Source organism: Squalius cephalus (assembly GCF_949319135.1).
Source record: "Squalius cephalus genome assembly, chromosome: 4".
Classification (NCBI taxonomy): Eukaryota; Metazoa; Chordata; class Actinopteri; order Cypriniformes; family Leuciscidae; genus Squalius; species Squalius cephalus.
The window spans coordinates 13,568,356-13,577,770 of NC_137125.1; the positions used below are offsets into that span (position 1 = coordinate 13,568,356).

Here is a 9,415-nt window from a genome sequence, read left to right on the forward strand (position 1 = left end):
CTTTAAAACATTTAATTCTGGCCCACTGCGTTTGAGTTGTCTACGCACACACACTTATTAATAACAGATTTTAATAGAATAGAAATAATATCACAGCATTAATGTAGAATCAAGGAGTTCAAATACCATTTGCCAATATCAACATTTTTAACTTTAAAACATTTAATTCTGGCCCACTGCGTTTGAGTTGTCTACGCACACACACTTATTAATAACATATTTTAATAGAATAGAAATAATATCACAGCATTAATGTAGAATCAAGGAGTTCAAATACCATTTGCCAATATCAACATTTTAAACTTTGAAACATTTAATTCTGGCCCACCGCGTTTTTGAGTTGTCTACGTTGTCTGCCTGTTCGCCCTCTGGCTTCGGCCACCATCCCTATCAGAGGCTAACTGCAGACACCTGGTGATGAGCAGCTCTGTTTCCTCTTTTTTAAATTCTTTGGTCAGGGCATTGCGGTGGACTGCATCTGAGAAAAACACAAGATAGAAGAGGGCAGCATGACCACATGATGTTACTCAGCAACCACCAAAACTTAATTTGGATGCAGGGCTCTACACTTAGCCTACATTTCTTTTTAATTTAAAAAGTTTAGGAGCACAGTCAAAAATTTAGGAGCACCTTCTGATCAATGACAAATTAACCTACCCATTATAAGGCGATGCCGGAGCATTCTTAACTAAATCACAGCCTTTGTGATTTCATGATAGCATTATGCTATATTATGATTGTAAATGGTTTTAAATAGATCGCGTAGCCTTAGAAAATGGTGTAATAATGTGGTTCATGGATTCTCGTCTGTGGAATGCGCCACTTCCAGTATTTTGCCGGTTACTCAACACGGGTAAATTGCAATTGAGGATTTTTTTAAATCGAGTACTCGACTTTAATCAAGGAATCGTTACAGCCCTAGTTTCAATGGAGGGTGCACCCAAAAACCCTGATCAGGTCAGTCGCACTGGTGCTCCTAAATACTTTGTCACTGTCACACCCAGTAAAAAAATAAATAAATATTTTGAACTGTAGAGCCCTGGGATGTCACCACAGTGCAGTTATCCAGCACTGACACTCACCCAGAACCACACTTTTAATGAGTCTCGCCAGCGAAGTGTTCATTGCTCTTTTCAGGACCTGCCCCACAGTGTTTTTAAGAGTCATGCCTCCGACCATTCCAAGGAGAACAGTCTGAAACAAAGACATGTAACTCGTTAGTTATTTAAGGAATATAGCATGAGTGAGAGTGGGGACTGACTTTTAGGAATGATCTGATTAATGCATAATTTAACTCACCAAATTCTTCTTCTCCTCTGGATTCTTTAATGTCTCCTCCAAACATTGTAGCTCCTCAATAGTTGAAAGTGGGAGCCCAAAATGTGTTGGGTCTGGCGTGAAGTCTGGAACTGCTGGAGATTTGTAGGAGCTGCATCAGGATGAGCAACTGCTGCTCTCTGATAGAATCAAGCTGGATGAGGATCTCCTTAGCAATTGCTGTAAGACACAAGAAAAAGCAGGCATAACAGATTAGTAGCAAAACATTGTACATAGATATGTCAGAGTAAACCGAGAGAGATCACTTTGTAGAATTCCTACCTGTAGGCACAGCCTCCCGAGAAGACCTGTTTTTTGTGTCTTCCATGGTGTTGTTTTCCATGGTTGTGTTGACATTTCTGCCTTTATAACTGAGGGGATTATAATCAGAGGAAGGTTAAGTTTAAAATAAAAAATGTTAAATGTAAATATACTGTCATAAAGTAACTATATTTTTTCTACTGGTCCTTATTTTAAATAAATAAATAAATAAATAAAATTATCGATAGATATGAAACGCTATCATGATACAGTTTTCAGCCATATTGCCCAGCCCTGATGAAGGTAACGTTAGCTAATAAACTTTTCAAACCTGCCTGTACAGACCACATTTAGCCAAAGGTAATGTTGATGTTAGCTATAAAGTGCGATTTCAGTTTGCGCCATAAAAGTACAACTAGAGGCCAATTCACACCGCAGACAAACGCCAGCAAACACCAACAAAAAAAAGTCACCAAAAGTTGGCCGTTGTATTCAGAATGTTATGAAAAATAAGTGTCATGTTCACACTGCCCCAACAGACACCGAAAAACTCGAGCACCCACGGAAAAACACGAGATATTCATTCATTTTAGCAATACAAGTAAAAGATTGCAGCTTTCAGACACGACTTTCTTCTCGTTTTATATTTTGTTAAATGTCGAGAGTGCATCTGTTACAGGCCCCTGTGCAAAAGGCCATGCACTTCACGACGTCATGTCACAGCGTTCACAAAATGGCGGACGGTCTGCACCATTAGACTGTAAAAAATAAGTCTGCACATATAGATCTTCACAACCCAGAACATTAATACACAAAATATTTGCAGCATGAACATATAGCCTACATCGGAATTACAGGACTGTGCATATTAAGTTGTTGTATACCTGTAAAAACAGGAGCAAACGTGTCAGCGTAATCATAATCCCCAACTGTGAGGTCGCCGGCGCAGAGCTCTATCCTTTGCTGTCTGCTGGTGAGTTGAGTGTACCGTGGGAGCGTTTTTCCCCTCTCATCGCCTCATGCTGTGAGGATTGTCTGTTTGACTAGAGATTCAGAACGTTATAAGAGTCCTCAGTTCATTTTCATAATAGAGTCCCGATCTCACTCAGCAACAGACATGACCCAGCTTTCAGCAGACCAAAGTCCCACATCATTCCTCTATTTACATATTAAAATAAATATTTTCTTACAGGATCAAAATGTCCACATACTTTATGACAAAACGTGTTTGTTGGCGTTTCTCTGTGCGGTATGAATTGGCCTTAAGCCAGCTAACATTTGTTCCACTTCCACAGATCACAGACTGTGCTCGTAAATATTATTCACGTAAATTGCATTCAATAAAAACGGTGTCTAGCCTAGCGACTAATTCTTTGCCAAGCTAGCAGAACGAAAATATGAGCTGCTAGCGCAAAAACAGCGCAGCTAAGTTAGTCAATGTTAGCTTCGTTCGCGCCATAAAAGTAGCTTTCATATTACCCCCACTTGCACTAACGTTACTTTTAGGCGGTGGGCCGGACCTCGAAATTACGAATTTAATACTTACCTCACAGCTGTCTACGTTTTTTTTTGCTGAGGTCATGTAATAAAATCGTATAAGTACTATAGACATTGTTTCCAACTTTGTTGTATGCACATTTGACGCAAAATGTCCTTACAAACTCTTACTTTTTTAAACCGGCAAAGAAGCAGGAGTACTAATCATAACGTTAGAAAACCTCCCGTTTCCTTGACAACCAATGTAAATAATGAACACAGATTCTACAGCGGAGGCATATAATCTTTAAAGGTCAGTGACCAGAATGCTGGGCCATATAGTGAAACTGACGCATAGCTTGTCTAACGGCAGATGAAGTAAAACCGTAAATCTCTGTAAAGTCCTAATCATAAATACAGTGCATGTTCACAATAACGGTTTAAATAAATAAAATAATACATGTTTTACCTCTGATATAAACATTTAGATTAAATATGCCATTCTCATTAATGGTGTTAAACACTTTAACTACATGAAATAATTACTGAGAAGTTACAACATTTTTATATTCAATAAATATAAATATTTGTTGTAGATGCAATGCTTTTGAACACTTCTCCTCTGGCATGCTGTGTTTTAATGTTTTAACTAATTGCTTATGATAATAGCAGATTGTCTGAGAAAATGGTTTCGTGCAAATAATGCACAACAAGGTCTATCTGTTTCCATTAAAAATAGAAATCAATTAAAAATACTATTTGGCCAGTGGAAAAGATTGAGAAAAAAATTCTCTGAAATGTATTTTACACTATTTGATTTATTCATTCAAAAACAAGGCAAGGATAGGCTACTAAATTATTTGTATTAATAAAATGAGAGCATATGAATAAAGCGGAGCGGTGTGACGCTTAAATATAAGTTAAAAAATTTAAACATTCGTTTAATTTATATAAGTTTAACCCCTTACTAGTCAGCCCCAATTTTGGCAAGTGATGCATACATGACATACCCAAAATAAAAAGGTAGCTGCTCAGAAGTCATTCTGAATAGACACAACCAATATATATTTAAAAATCCAACCCTTGAGAGTTTACAATTCAAGACTCAAAATTAACCAGACTGTTATTAATATTGAGATAAATAAGCTCAAACATAGAAACGAAAACAACAAATATTAAGAATATATTTATTAAATGTGTAAAAATTTTATGTGAATTTAGGATTGCAACTTATAACCACAACTAAAACATGGGGATTTTTTAAAGACAATCATCCCGCACATCCTATTCTATAATAAAATCAGCTAATCGAATATTCGAAAATCGTGACTCATCCCTAATTAATATAGTGTTATTGTGCAAGTGGATGACATGACAAGCAGCAAAAGGCAGTGCAATTTGTGTGTAAGTGGGGTCAAATGTTCATAGCAAATTTCAAAATAAACCAATGTAGCAGCATCATAGTGTAAACTACCAGTGTATTTGTGCAAGAGTCAATCAGCTGCCCTTAGGTTACTGGAGGGTGGGGGTGGAAGGAAGAGGCTCTCTATGATTCCCCTATAGAAAATTAAGAGGATGGATTTTTGGGAGATGAGCCTTCCTCAACTGTGGGAGGAAGTGCAGAGGTTTTTGGACTTTCTTGGCCAGGTTCTGTTGGTGGTGTCGATAGATCAAGATGGGTCATCTGTGATGTGGATACTAAGCAACTCCGTGATCTTGACCTGCTCCATCATGGTGCTGTTGATGTGATGATTGTCAACGATCACCTCTGTAGTCATTTGGGTGTGGAGAGATATGATGTTGTCCTGTCCGTGTCTGTGAGTTAGATAAACAACTGAATTATATTCAGATAAATAAACACAGAAAGCGCACATTACTCATTTTAAATCACACTTTTCATCTTGACATTTGTATTAAGATGCTAACCATCTTAAACGAGCTTGCCAAGACTACTGCAGTTCTGACCACAAATAATTTTGTTAAATAACTCAAAAACAGCCATCTTTAACTAAAATATTTTTCCACCATACAGTATACCTGTTCTGTTATGTAGGTGAAGCCCAACCACTATCAATCGTTTCAATCAACCATAATTGTCTTAAATAACTCCATGACTACCACTATAAAGTTGATTTGAAATCATTTCTTTGTTTTGGTTTGCACTCTTTTTAGCTGATAATTAGTCTAGCTTACTTGTAGCCTAGGTAGCTTGCTGTAACCAATACCGTTTACCCCGTGATTCTCCCTTACTAGTCAGACTTATTTCCTGCTGTCTTCCCGTTTAAATATTTTTCCCGTAATTATCCCGTATTTGAATACTCTTTGCTTAGTTCATTGTGTATGTACCGAATGATTATTTTGGATTAGCCTAAGCAGCATACCGTTAGACCTAACGTCAGATTTACTGCTCCACTACCCACATTCTTTCGTGGCTAATGTTACTGTTTTCATCAAAAAAACATTTTATAGCTTGCAGTCTTAAATACAACTTATATGAAAAGCATTAAGATATAGGGGTGTATAATCATTGCAAAACAAATCTTACCTTGACGTTGTCTTGCCGAGACACACCGGTCTCTCCAGGGTGGGTTGATTTGGCTTCAGACTGACGCGACGCCGGTTCAACGAATAACGTGATTGGCCAAATCAATTCAACAAGGTAACAACACGAGCGTTGATTGGATCTCACTCCGGCCAACGTTTGTGATCAGCTAGCGAAATTAAATCTATTTTTATACTTTAATGTGCAACAATTGGCGTTGGAAACAATCGGTAATCTTTTTGTGAATTATTCATACAGACAAATAAAAAAATGAGCCAGACAGCTGCTGGGTAACTGTCAAATCAAAAACTAAACGAGATAGACGGACTTGGCCCACTGCCTATTTACTGAAATAAGAATTTATTGTTGAAATGTTGATGCTTTTTAAGGAAATAGAACACAAGACTTACCTCAAGTTCACCGTAATGGCGCAGGATCGAAAGGGGGTGATTTTAAGTCAGGCGTTGAGTTTTATCTCACCGAAAGTTGTGCACACGTCTTGTGCTGACGCTTGCTGCAGCAACTGTTGAAATCGGCTTCATGCTGGTAAACGCATCTGAGCCGAGCGCCCAGAGTTTAACCGTCACTGCTGGTAAACATTTGAAATAGCCAGTAAAATTAATTTTAGACTCATGTTGCTAACAAGACGTTATGCATGTAGGCTACCCATCCCAGATATCATGTTTAAAATACACGTAAAGAATGATCTTCATGACAACTAAATATTTTTGCTATGGTTATAAATATTAAATAATGCTCTGTGCAAAATTACACTATTATTATTATTATTATTATTATTATTTACCGCAGATATTTTGTTTTGGAAGTCACGACATTCGACGAGTATAACATCCTAAGATACAATCAGGAATTTACGTCAATTTTAAAATAAGTTTTATGTTAATTATTGCTACATTAAAACCATCCTTGATTTAACCTAAGCCGAGTCATTTCCAGAAGTGGTCCAGATCATACAGCAGAGCCGACCAGTTACGGTGAACATGAATCGGCCCAGTGCTTTACAGCCGTAACAAAAATGCATGTGCCAGAGCGAGCTGCGGGCCACAGTCGGCCCGGTTAACACACGCCGATGCCGAGTCTGAGCCGCAGGCGCCGCGGGGCAGCCGAGCTCGGGCCGATTATACATGCTATCTGGGTAGCAGTTAAAACGAGTTGAAGTGATGTGATTGTTCACAATATGAATATGTGTTGACCGTATTTTAATGACGCAATATTAGTGCTAGCTTGAAGCTAATATGACTTGTGTGTATATATATCTCTAACGAAGGGTTCAGAGTGAAGCAGTGCATGTTTGAGTGACATTTTGGAACGTGTATCATCTGGAACTTCCCTGGTTTTTCCCGATGTACATGTAAACGAGTTCCTTGGTGAGTTAATATAGTTTTCATTCATTTTCATTTCAGTTTGGTTCAATAAGATTCAAGGTCATATTAAGTGTATTACATCAAATTATTGTTTATTTGGTGAAGTATTAATGGCAAATACAGCCCTAAGTGTAAAATGGAAACTGTAATTAGGCCATTTATGCTAAATTAATGGCATGAAGTGCATTTGTATGTTAAATAAGAGGTTTACAAACAAGTATGCAAAAATGTATTTATTGCACAAAGGCAATTTATTGCACAGAGTTGTATGAAAAGACATTATTTGCTGTGTTTTATTAGAAATTGTGTGTAAACTGAATTGATTTGTATATAATATCAAATGCTAATTGTTATTTTGGCCTTGTATCTTCAAGGCCAGGTTTTTTTCTTCTGTTTTTGCTTTCGTGCGAGTGTGATGTTCAGCTGATGAATGTGATCCACTCTGCAATGTGAATCGAACAACGTGTGAATCATTCCTGGATTGTCTCAACTCTTCCCGTGTGCTTATTGGTGGGGTTGGACTGGCGAGCCACCCGTTTGTCGAATCCTTTGATTTCCCTTTTGAAAGAGAAACAGAAACTGAACTTTTTCATCTTTGAATGGTAGGATAGAACTGCACATTCATTCATTTTGTCCCATCCGGGATAAAATTGGACGACTGAATTAAGCCCCTCATGGACTTTTGGGACTGATTTTATGAACTGATCTGGTCATTGAGAAAACATCTGATGCAATTCTGGGTATTTTACATTCAGAGTGAACTTGGGTTTTGTTTTGTCTTTTTTACCTTTGTTTTATTTTATTTTTTTTATTCTTTGTGAGGTTATATATGTGTCACGGTTTCCCTGGTTCTCTCTGGCTCTGTCATACACTACAATACCCAGTATCCTCTTTGGCGCACCTGCACTCACTTTCTCCGGATTACTAATCACTCGCACCTGTTCCCAATCAGCACAGTCATTATCCAGCACTATAAAACACTCACCATAGCCCCACTTCTTTGTCAAGCCTCCAATAGGAACTGACCATTATCTTCTGAAGTCTCTGATGCATCATGATGCCGCAAAGTAACGTTTACTTAACTGTGAAGCACTAACCTCTTTATCATTGTTCCGCTGTCTCCAGATATCCTGCTTGATTCCATGTTACCTGTGATCCTGCATCCTCCCGAGCTTCCTGTGTTTCATCTGAACTTGTGTGCTACCGACTGCATCTGTAAGAGAAAAAGACAAGTATCAATGAACTGTGACTACTTGACATTAACTAACCTGAAGAGAACATGCTCACCTGTTGTCTGCCCCGCACCGAGTGATCTTCACCGAATCTGCACCTGAACTCACTGAATACTCACCTTGCACTCTTGTTTACTTGAATAAAGCTGTGTTTGGATTCACTTACCTCTGTCTCCGTGCCTGTATCCTGACAATATGGGTCATTGTTCTATTATTGATTAACTAAAATAACAATCTAACAACAAGGTATTAAAAGAAAGACAACAAGTCAATTAGATGGTTAATACTTGAACCTATTTGGCTATTCTAATTAGTGACTCACCAAATTCAATCTAGCGAGAAGTATCAACTTACCTTAACAACGAGAAACCGCCTTGAAACCTTGAAAGGAAGATAGGGGTAAAAATCTACCACATTGAGTATAAATTTCTGTAATCATTTATTTTCATTTTATTGTTTCAATATAAATTTAAACTTCTTACCTCATCTTGGTTTGTCTGAGTATTCACTACTGCTGCTGCATCATCTCTCTTCTTGGACTAACCTATTTTTCTGAGCTCACTGGTCCATTAGTAAGTTTGACACAAAGTTATCACGTGTAACGGGTTACACATACCTTCCAGATCTGTCTCTGAACACAGCAATACACTCCGGAGCAACAAGGAGCAAAGCATGCCTGACATCTGTGGAGAGACACTGTAACCTTTCAGTGAGAGGAATCCACCACTTTTCCATGCCAGGGGTCCCTGTGGCTCTGAGGTATCCAAACATCACTCCTGACTTCAGCACATTATGTGACCGGTGAAATGATGCAACGCTCAACGGTACTTCCTCCATTGTCAGATGGTTGCGATTAAACCTCCCTTCAGCAATAAACTGCATCTTAATACTGACATATAACGCATCTACCTCTTCTAAAACTCTATTAAGGTCAGGCATCTTGAACGTAATCCCCCTCACTCTGATTAGCTATAAATGTCAACGCTACACACGTGCACTGATGATTTCTAGCTTGACAATGAGATGCCTGCACAGACAAAACCCTGGGTGCAATATCAAAATGAAATTAACAATTTAGAATTAAATTGTAGGCTAGATAAATAGGTTAAGCAAAACAAATGTGTTTATATACTATAAACACATACGAACCTGAAATTATATATACTGTATGATACAGTACATATATTTTGAGTGTCCCTTAT

At 38.0% G+C, this 9,415-nt stretch overlaps 1 long non-coding RNA gene across 2 annotated transcripts; it reads right to left on the reverse strand.

Annotated features, from left to right (window-relative positions):
• Positions 1 to 326: 326 nt before the first annotated feature.
• Positions 327 to 6,032, reverse strand: LOC307157939. Of its 2 annotated transcripts, none has more exons than XR_013821136.1 (5): positions 6,007 to 6,032; positions 1,600 to 1,688; positions 1,300 to 1,497; positions 1,083 to 1,194; positions 327 to 478 (listed from the first exon to the last, which is right to left on the reverse strand). It is a non-coding gene; the product is annotated as an uncharacterized lncRNA (long non-coding RNA). The 2 variants fall into 2 exon arrangements; XR_013821137.1 differs by lacking the exon at positions 6,007 to 6,032 and adding an exon at positions 2,463 to 2,503.
• Positions 6,033 to 9,415: the final 3,383 nt, after the last annotated feature.